Genomic DNA, 21884 nt, shown 5'->3' with positions numbered 1-21884 from the left:
CCACGCTGCTCACTGCCCTGGTTACATCCTGTCCGGCTGCCCCTGTATGACTGAAGTGTGCAGGCAGAGCGCTCCTGCTACGGAGGAGAATCTCTCCACGTGCACCCTAACGCTCTGTGGATTTCAGTGAAATGCTGAGGAATGAGAGCAGCCCAGCAGGTGTGGTAAACAGCCAGCAGTGAAAAAGTTAATTGCGTAACCAGTTGTCATTTTGACGAGAACACTGGCCTCTTCCACAGAAACGTGCAGATTTCAACCTTACTGTTGTGTATGGACAGGAAAGTACAGAGCGTCCCTAGGTCATTTCCTACTAAATATGAATTATCGCATTTCTGATTTTAAGGGGCTGGGCTGCGGAGCAAAGGCAGAGCCCCCGCAACCGGGTTTAGCATAACCCCTCCTCCCTGCCGTCTCCGCCCTTTCCACATCTGACTTTCCCCTCAGCTTAAACCACATAGGCTCAGCCCAGGAGATAAAAAGGAAACCGGAGAGGCAGTTCTTCCTTTTGCAGATACAGTCAACTCTCCCGCAGAACTACAGAGCCCAAACCTTGTTACTCGGCTTTATGTGGAATACGGGCCCCAGAAAAGGACGTGTGAATGCAGCAGGCTTTTCCACCTCAGGCAACATCATATGACACCAACTGGATGGTAAAAATCAATCGATCAAAATAATCAAAGAACCAGGACAAGAAAAGAGCCAAAGCTGGTGACATTGGACAGATCTACCTTTGAGAAGGTTGGTGGTCTTAGTTCCCACCTGCTGCATTCACTTTGACTAGTACCCACAATTGTTGTGCCAATATAACTCACAGTTAGGGGGTGTGATTTTTACTGGTACAACTCCTTGTGTGGACACAGTTATATGGGTGTAAAGGTGCTTAGTGACCAGAGCACTAGACTGGGACCCAGGAGACCTGGTTTTGTCCTGCTGGGTGACCTTGGGCAAGTCATGTCACCTTCCTGTGCCTCAGTTTCTCCATCTGTAAAATGGGGATAATGATACTGACCTCTTTGTAAAGTGCTTTGAGATCTATGGATGAAAACTTCTACGTAAGAGCTAAGTATCCATATCGCTCATTCCCCTTCTCTATTATACGCGTATAACTATACTAGTATTAACACTTTTATACCCGTATAACTTGGTCCAAACTAGAGGGCTTGTACTTCTTTAACTATACCACTTAAAGCAGTACAACTTTTGCTTGAGGACAAGCCCAGGAAATCTTTAGAGCGTGTTTGACTGGTCTGGCTTCTGCTCTTGCGGTCACTGGTTTGCTCTTGAATGAATATTGATTGTGTAACACAGGCAAGGGGCCTAAGTCACCACTGTTACTCCACTTTTATGCTGATGTAACTGCTGAAATCACTAGCTGGATTTACACTAATGTAAAGGTGGAGAAATGCAGTGGGGAATCAGACACAGGAAATCCAAGGAATTGTCTGAACAGTAACTGGAACCAAAATAAGAGGGCTCTACTTTGATATAACTTAAATCATTAAAAATCAGCTTAAAATTATACATAAATCAGATGTTCTTATTTTTCAGTATCATAGAATATCAGGGCTGGAAGGGACCTCAGGAGGTCATCTAGTCCAACCTGCTGCTCAAAGCAGGACCACTCCCTGATTTTTGCCCCGATCCCTAAATGGCCCCCTGAAGGATTGAACTCACAACCCTAGGTTTATCAGGCCAATGCTCAAACCACTGAGCTATCCCTCCCCCCTAAATAAGTGTCCCCACACACACTTCCACTGAAGATGTGAATTACAACCCATTTAGTTATTTTAGTTTTAGTTACCTTGTAAACAAGCCCCAAGACCAAAATCTGACGGTATTAGAATAGGTTTTCCTTCAGCGTTAGATGGTGAATTATCTTTCCAGGAACAATAGTTTTTTTAAATTAAATCTAAGAGCATGTACCATGGATATTAACAGGTTTCAGAGCAGCAGCCGTGTTAGTCTGTCTTCGCAAAAAGAAAAGGAGGACTTGTGGCACCTTAGAGACTAACCAATTTATTTGAGCATAAGCTTTCGTGAGCTACAGCTCACTTCATCGGTGGAAAATGAATGCATCCGATGAAGTGAGCTGTAGCTTACGAAAGCTTACGCTCAAATAAATTTGTTTGTCTCGAAGGTGCCACAAGTCCTCCTGTTCTTTTCATGGATATTAAGTGACTCACTGATGGCTTTTTCTTAGGAAAGATGCTCTCACAGAAAATCTTGTAGTTGCCAACTCTGCCACAGCTTCCCTGTTTGACACTGGGCAAGTCATTTAGGCCACGTGTACACCTACAACAGCACAGTTGCGGTGTTGCAGCTGTAGTACAGACACTTCGTACATCGACAATCGGGGCTTTTCCATCAATGCAGTTAATCCACTTGTCCCAGGGGCGGTAGCTCGCTCGATCTTCCGTCAACCTAGTTGCACCTGTACCAGGGGTGACTCGACCTGTGTTGTTGAGGGTACACTGTTTTTCATAACCCTGGGGGTATTCAGGTGCCTAATGCCTATTGATTTCAAATACCTGTGAGGATCAGGGCCTTAATTTCTCCATGCCTCAGCGCCGAGCTGTAAAATGGGGATAATACTTTGTCTTGTCTAGATAGATCTATGGGGCAGTGACTGTCTCTTGCTATGAATCTGTACAGCTTCTAGTACAATGGGGCCCCAGCACCCCCATCCTTCCCCAGCCCTCAACTGGGCCTTGCATCCTGAGCCCTCAGCAACCCCCCCATCTTCCCCCTGCCCCCCAACTGGCCCTACGCCCCAACCCCCCCATCTTCCCCCTGCACCCCAACTGGCCCTACGCCCCAACATCTTCCCCCTGCCCCGCAACTGGCCCTACGCCCAAACCCCCCATCTTCCCCCTGCCCCCCAACTGGCCCTACGCCCCAACATCTTCCCCCTGCCCCCCAACTGGCCCTACGCCCCACCCCCATCTTCCCTCTGCCCCCCAACTGGCCCTACGCCCCAACCCCCCCATCTTCCCCCTGCACCCCAACTGGCCCTACGCCCCAACATCTTCCCCCTGCCCCGCAACTGGCCCTACGCCCCAACCCCCCCATCTTCCCCCTGCCCCCCAACTGGCCCTACACCCCAACCCCCCATCTTCCCCCTGCCCCCCAACTAGCCCTACGCCCAACCCCCCCATCTTCCCCCTGCACCCCAACTGGCCCTACGCCCCAACATCTTCCCCCTGCCCCGCAACTGGCCCTACGCCCCAACCCCCCGTCATGCCCCTGGCCCCAGCCGGGCCCCCCGGGCGGCGCTGTCTCTTTAACACGCTCCCCACCCCCGCCAGGCCGGGCGGACTGTACCAAGCGGGGCCGCGGGGGGCGGGTGTCAGCGCCGCTCCGGGAGGAGGCCGCGGGGGGCGGCGGCGGCTCGGGGGTCGCGCTGAGGTCGCGGCTGCTCCGGGGTCCGGGCGGCGGCGGCGGCGGCGCAGGAGGCCCCGGTGGCGGGGCCAGGCCCTCACCCCCACGTCCCGAGGTGGTAGGTGCCGCTGTACGTGCCGGCCGGGCTGTGCTGGGCCCGGCTGCAGCCGCTGAGGAGGAGCCGCCAGGTGGGTGCGGGGCTGGAGCCGGGACTCCTGGGTTCTTTCCCCAGCGCGGGGGGTCTGGTGGGGTACATGGGGCCTGGAGCCGGGACTCCTGGGTTCTTTCCCCAGCGCGGGGGGTCTGGTGGGGTACATGGGGGCTGGAGCCGGGACTCCTGGGTTCTTTCCCCAGCGCGGGGGTCTGGTGGGGTACATGGGGGCCTGGAGCCGGGACTCCTGGGTTCTTTCCCCAGCGCGGGGGGGTCTGGTGGGGTACATGGGGGCCTGGAGCTGGGACTCCTGGGTTCTTTTCCCGCTCGGGGAGGGGGTCTATTGGGTGAGAGCAGCGGGGGCTGGGAGCCAGGACTCCTGGGTTCTTTCCCCAGTGCTGGGAGGGGGGTTTAGTGGGGTACATAGGGGGCTGGGAGCCAGGACTCCGAGGTTCTCCGCTTGCTTGGGGAGGGGAGTGTGTGCGTGGGGTCTAGTGGGTTAGAGCAGTGTGGGGAGGGAAGGGGATTGGGAGCCAGGACTCCTGGGTTCTTTCCCCACCACTGGGTGGGGAGCGGGGTGTAGTGGATTCAGGCAGGGGAGCCAGAGCTCCTAGGTTCTGTTTCGGGTTCTGGTGGGTTTGAGCCAGGGAACCAGGACTCCGGATTCTGTCCGTGGCTCTGTCTGAATGCTGGCAGAAGTGTCTCAGAGCTGTGTGGCTCCTGGTGCTGGGTAGCCTGTCTGCCATGTGCCCCATAGAAGAGCTGGGTGAAACTTTTTAGATGAACAGTTCATTTGTTGGAAAGTGCCGGTTTTAATTGACCTGAAACTACTGGCAAATTCGACAGGGGTCTGTCAAAAATGCAGTTTGGTCAGAAGGAGAAAGACAGGCTAGCGTCACAAATAATTGGGGAGGAGGTGATGGGGGGTCGTGCCCCTGGCCACCTTTTATTGTGGGACCCTGGCTCAGATCCCCGTTCTGCAGCAGGGATTTGAGTCCAAGTTTCTTCTCTCCCAGGTGAATGCCCTAACCACCTAAAGCTATAGGCTCTGCCTTTCTTGGTCTCACCTGTTGAAGCTGGTTCACTCTGTATACATAACTAAATATTCATCGGCGCAGGGCCTGGAACCCAGGTCTCCCTGGTGAGGGCCCTAATCACCAGGCTGTAGAGTCCTCCTCGCACTCTATTTCTGGCCCAGTGACTGTTCAAGAATTTTAAACCAAAATGGAACAGCTTCAACAGGAGAGCTGGAGGAGACCTGGCCCAGAATGCCCTAGAGCCTGGTGGCAGGCTCTGCACTCCAGCGATGTCTGTTCCCGTCCAGCTTCTGTGCTGGGGTAGAACTCTGACTTGGCTATTAAAACTCCTGTGTTATCTCTGCAGGTGTTTTTCTCGCCATGTAGGCAGCTTGGCCTGGGAAATCTTTTTCCGTCTTTCAAATATCTGTAGACAAAGGGACATCGCTAGGAGTGGTGGGGTGAAGTTTAAAAAAAACAAAATAAAAATGTAGGTTTCATAGACTGAAGAAAAATCTCCCCAAAGAAGGTGGTGGAGAGTTAAAACTGGTGGGACGAGCTGCAGGGAACATAATGACCAAGATTAACCAGGGGAGTTTATCAGGTTTCCTCATTCATAGGAATAAGTGACCCATCCTGCGGCACTTAGACTGGGTTTTGGCCAAACATTTTTATGTAACCTTGGTTGAAAGAGGCTATTGAAGCTAAAATAAGCCATTGGAAGAGTGGACCAGATATAGAGAGGAGGACTCCTTGGACAGTTTGTTCATTTCATCTGAAGAGGATGAATTATTGTATCATTAAGAAAAGGAGTACTTGTGGCACCTTAGAGACTAACCAATTTATTTGAGCATGAGCTTTCGTGAGCTACAGCTCACTTCATCACTACATCTGATGAAGTGAGCTGTAGCTCACGAAAGCTCATGCTCAAATAAATTGGTTAGTCTCTAAGGTGCCACAAGTACTCCTTTTCTTTTTGCAAATACAGACTAACACGGCTGTTCCTCTGAAACCTGTTATTGTATCATTGACATTCTTTTGCACGTTCATCTTTCTGATTTTTTTAAAATCCGAGTTTGTTCAGCAGTTAACTTGCAGGCCAGAAGCCAAAAAGAACTGAAGCTCCTTCAATCCAGTCACTTAAAATTTTTCCCAGTTCTGAATATGAAATGACAATATTTTTACTTATATGGAGCCTTCAACTTCAAAATGTGTCAAACTTGATGCGCGCTTCGTAGTGGTTGCTTCATCCACTGCTGAAATGTAGCCACCCCGGAGTGAAATAGAGTAACTGGTGTCAATAATGCACACTGTCACTGCAACAGGTCAGACTTGGAATTAGGGCATACCTTTGCCCTGTTGAAATGCCCTGTTTGCACCATGCTGGGGCATTCATTCAGAGGGAAGAGCACCACCTACTGGATTGCAATACCACTTTTTCATTCATTTAATTGGCAGTCTTTCATCCGTGTACTACAGTAGTAATAGGTTTAACTGCAGATCTTCTGCCGTGATAGCTGAGGGTGGAATGGGTGCAGAATTCCACAGCTCTTCTTCTTCTTCTTTTTTTTTTTTGGACAGGTCTGTTCTGTGCCTGTAAGGCTGTATTTATCTATCTGTGAGGGCAATAGCAAGACTGCATGAATAGGTTTTTTGTTTTTCCTTCAGGCCCTCAAATGTGTATTTTGAACATTCAAGTCCTCCCGAATGTGTTTAAAAACAACAACAAACAGAGCCTCTCTTTGTAATTTGTGTGGTTCCATTAATAACTTGAAATGTGCTTTGAGAAGCTATTAACTAAGCCAGCTATTAGGGGAGGATCTGGCCAAACTAGTTGTTTACATATATTCTCATTGGTAGGAGCGAAACACCATGGTTCTATAACAAAAGCAAATAAACTCTTCCAATCTCATTTGTTTATACTAAGCTTACCTGTTTTAAAGTACAAAATTTGAACAATAGGTGGAAAAAATTTGAGACTATTGGGCTTTGTAAGTTGGCATCTCTTTAAGCAATTGACCTGTACTTATAGTAATTTCATTTATAGAGCAGTCTGTTACTGAATAATCATTCTCACTTTTCCTCTGTTGTTCGTTTGATCCGTTTCCCCTGTTTGTGGGGATCTTTTATACCGCAACAGGAATGAGAAAAAAAGTTAGAAGCAGGAGAACTTGCTTGTGAAAACCACCAAAACGATTGGGGCCCTCAGAGGCAGCTGTAAGACCTAAATGACTTTTAACCTTCTTCTTCTTCTTTATTAAACTGATTGGAGTTCAGATTAACAGTGCCCTTTGAACTTCAGACGTGAATGAAGCAAATTTGCTTCATAAGTTACAGATAAAGAGTAACTATAGAATTCCATAGGGTAATTTTTTAGTCAATCTTTTGCGTTGGTGTGATCTTCAGAGAATTGGAGTAATCTGTTACCTTGTTCAGTACCATACCCATCCTGGTCTCTCCCTTTTTCTCTTATATAAAAAACTACCAAGCGTTTATAGTTCTCTGATATAAAAAACTACATCCACCCTGATCGAATTGGCCCTGTCAACACTGGTTTTCCACTTGTGAGGTAACTCCCTTCTCTTCATGTGTCAGTATATTTATGTCTGTAACTTTCACTCCATGCATCTGAAGAAGTGAGGTTTTTACCCATGAAAGCTTATGCTGAAATAAATCTGTTAGTCTTTAAGGTGCCACTGGACTCCTTGTTGTTTTTGTGGATACAGACTAACATGGCTAACCCCTGATACTTGATACCAAGAGGATGTTATCTACCCTGGATGAACTTTGTTCTGCTTTCTTAACTAAAAAACCATGGTTAATATCTTACGTAAGTTGCTTTCCCAGTATAATTTGATCCTAGTGCTAGGATTACGCTTCACACCTTGTAAAAGGTGTGTCACATGTTCTACTGTATTGGTGCACCTATTCAAAAGATCAATATTTAAAGAGTCCTTAATAAGCTTAATTACCTACTCTATTATATGCAACATGGACAGTCTGAAATTTAATAATCTGTGATTACCTCTTTCTCAGTTAAACACAAAAATCCATTTGTGTGCTGCTTCTGGGCCATAGAACCTGCCGAAAGAAAACATTGAGCAAGAAGTCTTTGTAGTACTGAAGGCTACTCCTAAGAACCGTGACAGTCCAAAGTGACACACAGGGAAAGTTAGTTTGACTTTTAGCTGCGTATTATTTTAATGTTCTTGCTTGGTTAGCAACTAAGGGTGTTTTCCTAATTGTTTTTTTTTTTTAATGATACTTACATAGTTTCTTTGGAATATTCCACAGAGTACTAATAGCCTAATTTTCCTTTTACATTTGTACAGTGCCTGTACAGTTCTGAACATTTCGAAGCACTTTGCTAACAGGCCAACTTCATCACCTCTTGTGAGGCAGGTAAATATGTTTGTTTTACAAATCAGAAGAGGAAATGGATTGGAATTGTGTAGGGAAGTGAGTCATATTTTCAGCTCTGAAAATCTGGCCTTAATTGGGGGTGTTGAAATTTTTTAAAAAAATCTGGCTCTAAGTGCCATACTTAACTTGCTGTAAGTTGGTAGCAGAGCTGGAAATAGAAACCACTAGTCCTGGTTCTCACTTTTCTGCACTGACAGCCACACTATCTCTCATTATAATATCCAGATACCATGCAAGTCACTTCTAAAATGTAACTATTGATCACCTCTCATGCAACATGACTAGGATTTATTCCAGTTTCTAGTTAGACACTACTTTGGGGTATCAGCCTGGTAAAGTACAGGGTAGAATCATTGCACAAGTCATGATTATGTAATATTGGAGTGGCATATACGTAACTGTGTCAGGCAAACAATAGCCACTCACACTGAGACAAAGGAAAAACACTCCAATAATTCTCAAGTATACAAAGAGAAAACAAATACACGTGACATATTTCATGCTCACTAAACCCCAAATGTGAAGACTGTATCAGAGAGCACTGAATTAGAACTGTTCCCCCCCACCCCCCAATGTTTCCTGGTAAAATAAAACTTTCTAACTCAGACTCCTTAACCTTCAACAACTATCATGTGCATAGGGTGGCTGTATTTAAAAAAACAGGACTGGGAGTCTGGGGATCTGGGTTCTGTTTTGTGCTCTTCCACTGTAGTGCATGATATGGGCAAGACACAGCATCTTTGTTCTCTCTCATGTAAAATAATACTTCCCACCCTTGTGGGGGTGTTGAGACAAACATCTAATGGATGTGAAGTGCTTCGAAGAAATGGTGTGATAATATACTAGTGATGAAATCTTGGGTTTTAAAAAATCATACTGATATTTGCTACACTTTGGGTTAATAATACGTATTTGCAATTCTTTCACTTTTGCAGAATCTAAGCTTTCATTTAACATCATCCCTGCCCCCCCATCACCCAGACTCTCTTTGCTTTTTTTTTAAAGCACATATGGTTGCGAAGGAAACTGTCAAAATAAGAACCAAGGGACTCCTGCAGGGCTGTCTGCTTGATTGTGCAGCCAGACAGTTCTAGAGCCCTGGGTTCTGCTCAGTGCTTTGCCATGGGGCAGCAGAGTGAAAACTCAGTCTTGTCCCTTGTCAGGGCTGCTGCTGGAATCATTGGGAAATGGTGAAACTGACAAAAATTAGGTCAGTTTCCTTCTGCTGGTTGGGAAAGCTGAGAGCAGCAGAGGCAGACGCTGGAGTTGCTTACTGGGGAGCAGGATTTCCAGGCTGGGAACCTACCCTTGTAACAGCCAGGAAACAATGTGCTGAGAGAGAAGCCTCCTTACCAGAAGCCACAGTGTGAGGGATCATAGAATATCAGGGTTGGAAGGGACCTCAGGAGGTCATCTAGTCCAACCCCCTGCTCAAAGCAGGACCGATCGCCATCTAAATCATCCCAGCCAGGGCTTTGTCAAGCCTGACCTTAAAAACCTCTAAGGAAGGAGATTCCACCACCTTCCTAGGTAACGTATTCCAGTGTTTCACCACCCCCTTAGTGAAAAAGTTTTTCCTAATATCCAACCTAAACCTCCCCACTGATGATGAGGGCTTCACATTTATCAGACACTTAATGAATCCCCTGGCCAGTTCCGGTGGCTTTACAATCACCTGTTAATCAATGTATCTCTCCCCCCCCCTCCCCCCTCGCTGTGTGAAAGGCCTGTTTCCCATTTGTGTGGATCAACTATGAATACAAGGGGACTCAGTGGAGACGACTGTGCACAAAGTGCTCTCAAATGCACACAGTAAAGAAATTGATGGAGGGAGAAGATACAGGGATTGTAGGTGTTGCTTGTAACATTTTCAGACAGGCGTATGATATGTAAATTGGCGGCATCCTTTTAATCATATCCAAGTCTCCAAACACAGCTACCTGCAGTTAAATTCTTGAACCCTCCACAATATTCAGATTTACATGGGGGCTCTTAAAATTCTGCTGCTTAAGCCTGTGCAGAGGTGTTGGCTGTGTAAACAGTGCCCCACAATACAGTGTGCAGGGTTGAAGTTAACCATCTCCTGACCTGTCTTGATACATGGATTTTTTTACAGTGTTGGTTTTGCCCTTTACCATGCTGCTGTTTACAATCTGAACTTGTTTTCCACTGGGAAATCAAACTGGTCAACGGTTTTGGTTGGAAGAGGGTATTCTCTTACCTTGTGCCCTCATTGTTTCAGTTTATCTAGGGATCAGAAACAAAAACATCCATGCTGACCCACGTTAATTGGTGTGTAAGTAACTGTGGAGTTCTTGGTAGGGCAGTTTGACACTGAGGCAAATACCTCACAATGGTTGGTGCTTAAAATCAAAAATAGTCAGGCTTTTCAAGGCTGGAAGCTTTCAGGGCTTTTCAAGGCTGGAAGCTTTCAGGGCTGTTGAAAACAGCTGTTCTCTAAGCTCACAGTAACAAATAACACCAAATTAAATACAAGAGGCTTCAAACTACAAAAATAAGTTAACCTGAATTGGCATGCAGCCCAAAGACACAATCTTTGTCAGCCCAAGGACAGAATTCTCTTCCTGTCCCTGTGAAACCATCCTCCTCTTTCTGATGCTCTGTCTTCTAGCTTTTACAATCATTCCGCTCTTCTCAAGTGAGAGCTGCAGCCAGTTTTTTTTTTTTGTTTTTGGTTGGTAATGAAAGCCCAAATGTACCATGCTTGAAGCTGAGATCATGTTTAAAAAATCTGCTAGGAAGAAATACACACTGGCACAGATTCTATTCTAAGTACAGTCTTCATCCTGTGAGAGTTACAGCATCAAGATTTGATGAGAAGGGAATGCCTTGTTGAGTGGCTTTTTTGTTTACGTTTTGTACGTTAAAAAAATCCCTTCACAGTTATGCGTTATGCAACATGTTTTTTACTCCTACTTCACTTGCTCCTGGAGCCAAGCCGTCGGCTCAGATTGGGAATTCTGAGCTGTTGAAAATTGTCGAGAAACCAGTGTCTTGCAAGGGAAGACAACCACCATTACCGTTGCCTGGTGAGGCTGGACCTCATTGCTCCATGCCCTAGTTTCCTGATCAGAAAAATAGTACCTCATCCTGGTTGTGAGGCTGAATCAGTGCTGCTTCCACAACACCTTCCGACCAAGGATAGAAGTGCCAAGCAGTGGTATTATAAACGTTTATGCAAAGCAAGAAGAGATTTATTTGAGCTTTTCCTCAAAACTCTTACATGAGGAACAGAAGATTTAAAAAAATCTAGCTCACATAAAAGCTGTGGAGTAGGTCAGTAGCGTTGCTGGGGGGGAGCGAGGGAGCGGCCGCTCCCCCACTGAGCACAGGTGGCGCCTTGTCAGTGTCTTGGCGCCTTCTAAATTTTCTCCTGCTGAGGGAACAGGAGGAGCGATCCAAAAAGCAAGGTGTCACCCGCTGCGGCCCTTTTACTCACCCGGCGGCACTCCGGGTCTTCGGTGGCACCTCGGCGGCGGGACCTTCACTCGCTCCGGGTCTTCGGTGGCACCTCGGCGGCGGGACCTTCACTCGCTCCGGGTCTTCGGTGGCACCTCGGCGGCGGGACCTTCACTCGCTCCGGGTCTTTGGTGGCACCTCGGCGGCGGGACCGTCGGTGCCACCGAAGACACCAGGAGCGAGCGATGGCCGGCCGCCGGAGCGCCGTGGGGTGAGTAAAAGTGCTGCAGCGGGTGGCGCCTCTTTTGTGGATCGCTCCCCCTGTTCCCTCCACCTGGCTACGCGGCTGGAGTAGGTGCCTGATCCTGGTTGGTGCTGAGCAATCCTAACTGACCTGGATTTCATCAAGAATTGATGGAACTGAACATCAGTCAGGGCTGGGTCTGAGTGCAGTGAAACGTTTGCAGTTAGGGTAGGAATTGGACTAGGACTGTGCTTTGTGTCTCTGACAGGATGGATCACAGAACCCCCCCGGGGGCTGCCAACTGATGTGCCAAGACTACTTCTGCCCCTGCTTTCCCTGCCAGCTTGGGACTCCAGCACCCTCTCTTGCTGAGCCAGACACGCCAGTCTGCTCCAACTCAGACCCAGGGTCTGAACCACGTGCCCCAAAGCTGCAGACTTAACTGAAAGCAACTTAAGAAGTGCTCCTGTCTTTAACACTTAGATCCCAACTGCCAATGGGGTCCAAACCCCAAATAAATCAGTTTTACCCTGTATAAAGCTTATGCAGGGTAAACTCATAAATTGTTCGCCCTCTATAACGCTGATAGAGAGATATGCACAGCTGTTTGACCCCCCCCCCCCCAGTATTAATACATACTCTGGTAGTAACAGACAGAACAAAGTGAATTACTGAGCAAAATAAAATAAAACATGCAAGTTTATGCCTAGTACAGTAATAAAACTGAATACAGATAAAATCTCACCCTCAGAGATGTTTCAATAAGTTTCTTTCACAGATTGGACACCTTCCTAGTCTGGGCACAATCCTTTCCCCTGGTACAGCCCTTGTTCCAGCTCAGGTGGTAGCTAGGGGATTTCACATGATGGCCGCCCCCTTTGTTCTATTCCACCCACTTATATATATCTTTTGCATAAGGCGGGAATCCTTTGTCCCTCTGAGAAGGAGGGTGGGAACCCAATGGAAAAGCTTAAAGATGGATTCCAGTTCAGGTGACATGATCACATGTCACTGTAAGACTTCGTTACTCACCTGTAAGGAATACTTACAGATAAAACAGAGCCATCTACAGTCAGTTGTCCTGGTTAATGGGAGCCATTAAGATTCCAGACCACCATTAATGGCGCACACTTTGCGTAACTACAATAGGACCTCAGAGTTATATTTCTCGTTTCAGATACAAGAGTGATACATTTATACAAATAGGATGACCACACTCAGTAGATTATAAGCTTTGTAGTGATACCTTACAAGAGACCTTTTGCATGAAGCATATATTAGTTACATTATATTTACACTCATTAGCATACTTTCATAAAATCATATAGAGTGCAACGTCACAGTGTCTGTATATTCAATTACCCTCTTCATTGAGATCTGCGAGAGAAGAGATTATTCCTTGTGTCGAGGCTTGGGAATCATAGAATATCAGGGTTGGAAGGGACCTCAGGAGGTCATCTAGTCCAACCCCCTGCTCAAAGCAGGACCAATCCCCAATTAAATCATCCCAGCCAGGGCTTTGTCAAGCCTGACCTTAAAAACTTCTAAGGAAGGAGATTCTACCACCTCCCTAGGTAACGCATTCCAGTGCTTCACCACCCTCCTAGTGAAAAAGTTTTTCCTAATATCCAACCTAAACCTCCCCCACTGCAACTTGAGACGATTGCTCCTTGTCCTATCCTCTTCTACCACTGAGAATAGACTAGAACCATCCTCTCTGGAACCACCTCTCAGGTAGTTGAAAGCAGCTATCAAATCCCCCCTCATTCTTCTCTTCTGCAGACTAAACAATCCCAGTTCCCTCAGCCTCTCTTCATAAGTCATGTGTTCCAGACCCCTAATCATTTTTGTTGCCCTTTGCTGGACTCTCTCCAATTTATCCACATCCTTCTTGTAGTGTGGGGCCCAAAACTGGACACAGTACTCCAGATGAGGCCTCACCAATGTCGAATAGAGGGGAACGATCACGTCCCTCGATCTGCTGGCTATGCCCCTACTTATACGTCCCAAAATGCCATTGGCCTTCTTGGCAACAAGGGCACACTGCTGACTCATATCCAGCTTCTTGTCCACTGTCACCCCTAGGTCCTTTTCCGCAGAACTGCTGCCTAGTCATTCAGTCCCTAGTCTATAGCGGTGCATTGGGTTCTTCCGTCCTAAGTGCAGGACCCTGCACTTATCCTTATTAAACCTCATCAGATTTCTTTTGGCCCAATCCTCCAATTTGTCTAGGTCCCTCTGTATCCTATTCCTGCCCTCCAGCGTATCTACCACTCTTCCTAGTTTAGTATCATCTGCAAATTTGCTGAGAGTGCAATCCACACCATCCTCCAGATCATTTATGAAGATATTGAACAAAACTGGCCCCAGGACCGACCCCTGGGGCTCTCCACTTGACACCGGCTGCCAACTAGACATGGAGCCATTGATCACTACCTGTTGAGCCCGACAATCTAGCCAACTTTCTACCCACCTTTATAGTGCATTCATCCAGCCCATACTTCTTTAACTTGCTGACAAGAATACTGTGGGAGACCGTGTCAAAAGCTTTGCTAAAGTCAAGAAACAATACATCCACTGCTTTCCCTTCATCCACAGAACCAGTAATCTCATCATAGAAGGCGATTAGATTATTCAGGCATGACCTTCCCTTGGTGAATCCATGCTGACTGTTCCTGATCACTTTCCTCTCATTAAGTGCTTCAGGATTGATTCTTTGAGGACCTACTCCATGGGAAGCTCATCATGCTGATCGTGGAGAGTTAGAAAAGATTCTTTTCACCCAGGGTGAATAGAACTTTTTTCTTTGGGGGGGGTATACCTGGGTATTGTCTTCTATCATTGAATCAAATAGTGCATGCAAAGTTATCTTGTATGTTTCAGCAGCCCCTCTGTAGAGTTCTCTGTAGTTTCTAGCAGGGGTTAAATTTACTGACAGAATCTTGACATCATCCTTCTGGACCTTTTCTGTCTTCCTACTGGAGAAATCCCATTTTCCTACTGGCAGTTGTATGTTGGATCTCTATCCTGTATTCCTTATGCAGACAGAACCCCCACTGTGGTCAGTAGGAATATAAAACCAGGCCCTTTGACTATAGCAGGCTGAGGTAGTGTCATGCGCAAAGAAATGCCATTGAATCTGTGAGAGAAGATGGGTGAGGTCTTGTATTGGACCAGATTCTGTCGGTGAGAGAGACAAGCTTTCAAGCTACACAGAGCTCATCTTCTGTCTTTGCGATCTGTTCACCATTGCTGAAGCGAGTGTGACAAGCACCCAGAAGGAGAGGTCACTTGGGCTGCTGTGGGGCTTCTCTCCGCTGTCTTTTTGTCTAGATACCAAACAATACGTCTGGTACCAACCAAGAAAAAACAGAATAACTGGTACTTTAAATTCCCTGTGGGTGAAGTGGGAAGGAAATGGTAATACCTATAGCAAGCCACACTGACATGAGACACTCCGCAGCACATCTGCTCAGAGTCCTCCCTGCTTTATCTGGCCAGCCGAGGGAGTATTATCAGGGTAGGCTGTGTGCTTGGGACTGCGAAGGTGTGGAGAAAAAGAAAATCTTCTGAATTGCCCTGAATTCAAGAGGTGAGGAATAGTAAACAATCTGCATCAGAGCTTTCATTCTAGTGAATTGTATTTGTTTGGTAAGGAAAATGGTGCTGAACAGACATGGAGAAAGACCCACGATTCTTTCTGGCTAATGCTGCACGTTGTAATGTTTAAATGCCATGTACCACAAAGGCTGTGAGATGGGTTTCTGTGCTGAGTGTCCTGGAGCAGAAGGCACTGATTTTTAAGGCACAGTGGGGTGTTAATAATGAATACCTAAACGTTGTATAGCACTGTTCATAATTAAATCTCAGCAAGCTTCACAAAGAAGGTCAGCGTCATTATCCACATTTACAGATGGGGAAACTGAGACACAGAATGGGGACATGACTTGCCTAATGTCAACAGCAGGCCAGTGGCAGAGCCTGGAACAGAACCTAGGTCTCCTGAGTCCCAGGCCAGTGCTTTAGCCACTTGGCCACAATGCCTCCCTTAAGCAGCCGTAGCTTTTGTATCACTCCAGATATATATCAGTTTGTCTCCTCACTGCTTATTATGACAGTGGTTGGCTAACATTAGCTGTGCTCACTTTAATACCTCTCTACTATATACGTTTTAATAACATCTATCTCTTGTAACTTTGATAGCTGAAAGAACTGAGTCACTGCCCTGTATTTCAAAATGAACACCTTCCTTAATTTATACTGCCTGTTAAAGGTCACCCCCTGCCCTATTCATAAGAGCCGGGTATGTCACAGTTGTTTATCTAGGCTGCTTCCCTCCATTCCAGAGGTGGTTGCATTTCCGTGGTGCTGTTTGTGTACAGTTTGTAAAGTGCTTTTATGGCTGATGTATTTGACCAAGCACTTTACTCCCCCCCAGATATTGGTATTTCCAGTTAAGTTGTAAAGAGGAGCAAATGGTTCTGCTTTCCCTTATCTTTGTGTTCATTTCTGCTCCTCGGCGGCAGGCAGGGGAAAAGGTCAATTGTATCCTAACTGGGAGAGATGATGATTTCTGCAATGATGGTGTAATCCTTCGTGTTCTTAGCGATACCAAGGGTTCCTGGGATGGAAAATCATTGCTGCCTTGTGTTTCAACTTCCTTTTTATTAATGGTATCTGTGTGTTGAGTCATGCCGATTCTGGGGTGTCATGTGGCTGCAGAAATGTGACAGAGTGCTGATCTGCCAAGTCATCCCATCTGTTGCCACAGAAATTTAGCTGTGATTCTCTATATCGGCAGCACACGTTCTCCACCTTCCCTTTTCTTTGGTTACTTGCATCAGCATTTTCTCTGTAGCCGTCGTGTTGCTCTGACTGGAACTTCTGCTTCAACAACTCAATCTTAAAATAAATGTTTTCAAGCAAATTGAACTTTGCTTAAAGCTTTGAACAGGGAATTGGGGGCTATTAGTCTCACCTTTCCACAAAGATTAGCACAACACTCAATGAGTAAGGACTTTCACTTAATATCTGCATGATGAAAGGCTCCACGCTCCATTATCAGTTCTCTGACTCTTGTCTATAATTGGAACGTACATCTTCAGTAATTGAAACTATTCGCTAAGGCCTGGTCTACACTGCGGGGGGAGGGGGGGGGTGTCGATCTAAGTTACGCAACTTCAGCTACGTGAATAATGTAGCTGAAGTCGACGTACTTAGATCTACTCATTGCCGTGAGTCGACTGCTGATGCTCCCCCGTCGACGCCTCTCGCTCCGGTGGAGTACAGGAGTCAACGGGAGAGCGCTCGGGGGTCGATTTATCGCCTCTAGACTAAATGTGATAAATTGACCCCCACTGGATCGATCGCTGCCCGCCGATCCGGCATGTAGTATAGACATACCCTTAAATTCCTAATTGCAGGCCTCTGTGTACGTGTTGCCAAACGTGTCCTCTGCAGATCTGCCAGCAGTCTCCTATTTTAATCTCCAGCCCAACCTCCTACAGGTGGCTGCTTCCACTGATTTTACATGTTTGGAAACTGTGTAGCTTGCCTTATTGCTTAGAATAAAAGTTCATGGTACAGGATAGAAGAGTAATGATGTAGAAAACATCTCTCTAGATCTCTTTTCTTCTGTCTTCTGCATTGCATATATAGAACCAGATTCTGGGTAGACCGTGTGTGGGTTTACAGTGGTTGTGGATGGAACTGGAATTCCCTCTTCCTCATCCATTTCTACCTTGCATGGCTTGTGTATGGGCTGGCACAGTTGCAGACCTGATGGCAAAGTGTCCTGGATGATCCAGTGCCTGAAAACTCAGTGAGACCGAAATGACAGAGACAGAGTTGTCAAGTTAGGGAAGAGGAGTGAACAGCCCAGAGGAGTAGTTTGGAGCTTCACTTTGTGCAGTGGTCCTGAATCTTCTCTTGTATGCATGAATGTAACTCACTGTCAGTGGAGCTACACCCGATTTACACCAGTGCAAGTAAAAGGAGAATTGGGCCTGGAGATTGTCGTCACTAGGTATTGTAGGGAGAACCCTGAACTCCAGTCGTGGGGCATATGTAAGACATGGGGTAATTCTTTCACCCTGTGTGACACTGGTGAGGCCTCAGCTAGAGAATTGTGTCCAGTTTCGGGTGCCACGTTTAAAGAAATTGAAGAGTTCAGAGGAGAACAACAAAAATGACTGAAGGTCTAGAACGCCTGCCCTATAAGGAAAGGTTTAAACCCTGGGTATGTTTAGTCTGGAGGAAGAACGCTGGAGGGGGCCTGGTAACGGTATTGGTGATCTACTACAAAGAGGAAGGTGATCGATTGTTCTCCGTGACCACTGAAGGCAGGAAAGAAGTAATGGGCTTCATGTGTAGTAAGGGAGATTAGGATTAGATATTGAGAAATCCTTTCTAACTATAAAGATAGTTAAGATCTGGAACAGGCTTCCAACGGGGGCTGTGGAATCTCTGTCATTGGAGGAGTTTAAGATCAGGTTGGACAAACAGCTGTCAGGGATGGTCTAGGTGTACTTGGTCCTGTCTCGGCACAGGGAGCGGGACTAGACAACCTCTTGAGGTCCGTTCCAGCCCTTCAGTTTTACAATTATATAACCTGGAAGTGAAGCTGACCTAATATATGTAATTGCAACAATGTCTATCTGTTTTCTATTAATGTTGGGTCACAGATGTTTGTGTAAATAAAAGGCCTCTTTGTTTACCTTGCAAAAAGCCATATTATTTGTTTTTTTAGTAAGTTGGTCTGGTTTTCACATCTCTGGGCTTTTGGGGCACGTTCTGAGGTTTGATTCTTTTCTAGTAACTGCATAGCAAGGGCTCATGTCATTGTCAGAATGATGCATGAGTCAGGGAAGAATCCACCTCTCTCATATTGCTGTACTTGCTCTTCAGTATTAACTGGCCTATACAAACTTATCTGTAGGAGGATGAGACACTGAGTCACCTACTGCTGACAAGAGCTAACAAGTTTTAATTCTGACCCCACCTGGTCTCTTGTTTCCAAGGAAAGCCCTGCCTTTAACACTTTGAGTTACTATTTGAATAAGACACATTCTCATACAAACTTCTATTTTCTTTAATACTTCTTCCTGCCTTATGCCCTAGCTTATTCTCAACTTCTCTTTAAGGTCTCAGCAAAAAGTACATATGGAAGTTGCTGACTCCTGCATGGGAAACTGAACATGGTAGCTGCTTTATTTTATAGCCCTGATCTGCCCAAGAAAGGAGGAAGCTGAAGGCCTTCTAACAAGTAGGCAGCTGATTAGATAGATATTTACGCAAGGTGCATTTTTGCTAGTCCATGCAGAAAATAAAGAGGGTCCCCAATCCTGCAACCCCAACTCACATTTGAGTAGCTTCATGGGCATCGGTGGGGTTACACATGAGGAAGGACTGCAAGACCAAACACCAGATGTCACATCCACCCTTCTGAACATCCGCTGTCCCTTTGCACAAAGCCAAACCAGCATTTCTACTTCAGAGATCTCCCATCACTTGTGTCTTTCAGGGGAGATTTCAAACAGTCACAACCTGAGACACCTGAAAGGGCCTGGTTTACAGAGTGTGGGCACTTGGAACAGTGAGCCCCTCTGAGGTGACTCAAGATGGGCAAAGACTGAGGCACCCAAAATAACCAATCACTTCTGAAAATCTGAGCCTTGTTTCCCATTGGTGAAGTGGGATATATTTCCTTTTCTGCCTTGTCTATTTACTCTGTCAGCAAAATGGGGACCCTCCCCCCATCTCAGCTGGGACCTCTAGGCAGCAATATAATACAAATTAAGAAGTAATGGGGGGATATGTTAGGCATGGTTATATTTTAGCCCATTCAACTTTGAAATGGTCCCTTTTCAGGCTTAGAGCTCTGGTATTGTGTTAGATTTAGAAGGTCTGGTCCCTAAACACATGTATAGTTGGGGTCATTGTGAAGTCGCACAGAAATGTTCTACAGCAGTGAATTCATGCACATTTAATTTGTCTTTAATTAAAAGTCATCAAACTTCAGTGCCAGACATTTCACGGAATCGGGAGCATCAAAGGGCCTGATTCTGAAAGGTACTGAGCACCCTCCACCATTGAGTTCAGAGTCAGTGGAGGGTGCTCAACAGGTCATAGGACCAGACCGTAACACTAGTGAATTACTGTCAATTAAGTCATTAGTACAAACACAGTCCTTGGCAGGAAATGTCCCTGAAAAGTGGCCAGCAGCCTAAAAACTCTCCCTGCAACTCTGGCACACAATGCATGTCAACGATTAATGGAGATGCGCAGACATCCTTGAGAACAAGAGAGAGCCCTAAAACACAAGTTGCTTGGCACAAGGTACAGAGGCTTTATCATAAAGCCTACTCTGTAATTGCATCTATGGTATGACCCACCTCAGTTGGCTCAGGGCAACCTGTGGTAATGTACAAAGCCAAACCTGACCTCCCGGTTAACACTCAGATCTCAGAGTTAGTTTGCAGGGGTTCTGGCTAGAAGAAAAACTTCACTTTTAGGCAATCCAGACAATGAAAACGACATCATGGGACTCCTTGTTTAATCACTCCGCAGAGTAGAATCGCATTCTTAAATTCTTTAGTAAAATAAAACTCTGAACAGATCTGAGAATCAATTGTTCTGTGTTTACTCCTGAACTAGCCTTGCAACGTTGGAAGTGCAAGCTCCTTGATTCGTGCACCTGAAAGGCCTGTCTAATGTCACTGCAAGGTGCATATGTGCGTCTCTACACCCTCTACTGAAGTGCTGATTTGTAACTTTTGACAGCGGTGCTGTTCAGCAATTCGCCATAGTCCCACAGTAACATCCCACTAGAAGGGTTCTAACAACAAATTTTTTGGTGGCCTCAAAGTGTTTTCTAGATAATAAACACAATAGGGGATCACTCTGCTTGTGGGAGTGTCTCTACGCTGCATTTTGGAGCAAGCCTACCAGTCTGGGTCGACAGACTTGGATTAGTGGGGCTTGTGCTAGCTCTTTAAAATCGCTGTACAGACGGTGCTTTGAAGTTGCAGCTCGGGCTCTGACGCCCACCCACTTTCTTAAGCCTCAGAGCCTGCACGCGAGGAGGAAGGGTCCCAGAACCCAGGCTCCAGCCGGAGTTCAAACGTCCACACCTCAGTTAAACAGCCCCATAGTCCCAGCCTTGTGAGCTCAAGTTAGCTGACGTGGGCCAGTGATGGGTGTTCAATTGCAATGTGGATAGAGCCAGTCCACTGGCACGTGGAGGGGGAGTTACCTTAATCACATCATTTCTGCATCTAAGAACAAAGAATTCCCCACGCTTACATGATGAGGGACTCTATCCTGAGAAGCAGCAACTCTGCAAACAGTTTGGGGCTGTGGTGAATAATCATCTGAACAGGAGCTCCCAGTGTGATGCTGGGGCCAAAAGAGCTAATGTGAGCCTGAGCTGTATAAGCAGGGGCATCTTGAGGCGGAGTAGAGAAGTTATTTTACTTCTGTATTTGGCCCTGGTGCAGCCACTGCTGGAATCCTCTGTCCAGTTCTGGTGCCAACAATTCAAGAAGGACAGTGATAAATTGGAGAGGGATCAGAGAAGAGCCATGAGACTGATGAAAGGATTAGAAAATCTGCCTTACAGTGATAAACTCAAGGAGCTCCATCTATTTAGCTTAGCAAAGAGAAGGTTAAGGGGTGACGTGATTACAGTCTTTAAGTCCCTACATGGGCAACAAATATTGAACAATGGGCTCTTCAGTCTAGCAGAGAAAAGTCTAACATGATCCGATGTCTGGAAGTTGAAGCTAGACAAATTTAGACTGGAAATAAGGTGTAAATTATTAACGGTGAGAATGACTAACCATTGGAAGGATTGTGATGGGTTCTCCGTCACTGACCATTTTAAAATCAAGATGGGATGTTTTTCCAAAAGAACTGCTCTAAGAATAATTCTGGGGCAGGTCTCTGGTCTGGGTTAAAGAGCAGGTCAGACTAGTTGATTACAATGTTCCCTTGAGCTCTGTGAATCACCGCTCTGCCAGTTTCCTAATGTGACGCTACCATTGCAATGACCTGTGCTGCTTACTCTTCCCGCTGTCAACTTTGTCACTACTCTACCCCCATGGATCATGGTTCAAGTTAATCATCTGCTTGCCCACTCAGAACTCTGTTCTGCCCATCATGAAACTAATCTTCCAGTGTGAAGCATGATTGCTAAGAGTTGGTAGCTTGGGGAAACAATGGAAGAGGAAAAGCAGTAGCTATTTATTCTCGA

General features: G+C 46.2%; 1 protein-coding gene across 7 annotated transcripts in view; it reads left to right on the top strand.

Annotated features, from left to right (window-relative positions):
* The first annotated feature begins 493 nt into the window (after positions 1-493).
* POR (cytochrome p450 oxidoreductase) overlaps positions 494-21884 on the top strand; it is a 60088-nt gene continuing 38697 nt past the window's right edge. Inside the window, exons 1-2 of one of the 7 annotated variants that reach the window (XM_048823699.2) lie at positions 494-738; positions 7878-7943. The gene's annotated coding sequence lies outside the window, so the exon portion shown is untranslated. Of the gene's footprint in view, positions 739-3446; positions 3567-7697; positions 7717-7877; positions 7948-21884 lie in introns of those variants that run through there. The other 6 variants (XM_048823695.2, XM_048823700.2, XM_048823696.2 and 3 more) reach the window with 6 other exon arrangements.

The sequence above is a fragment of the Caretta caretta genome, chromosome 17 (genome assembly GCF_965140235.1).
Source record: "Caretta caretta isolate rCarCar2 chromosome 17, rCarCar1.hap1, whole genome shotgun sequence".
In the NCBI taxonomy this organism is placed as follows: Eukaryota; Metazoa; Chordata; order Testudines; family Cheloniidae; genus Caretta; species Caretta caretta.
The sequence above is the reverse complement of the archived record's forward strand: the minus strand, read 5'-3'. Positions and strand labels throughout refer to the sequence as shown.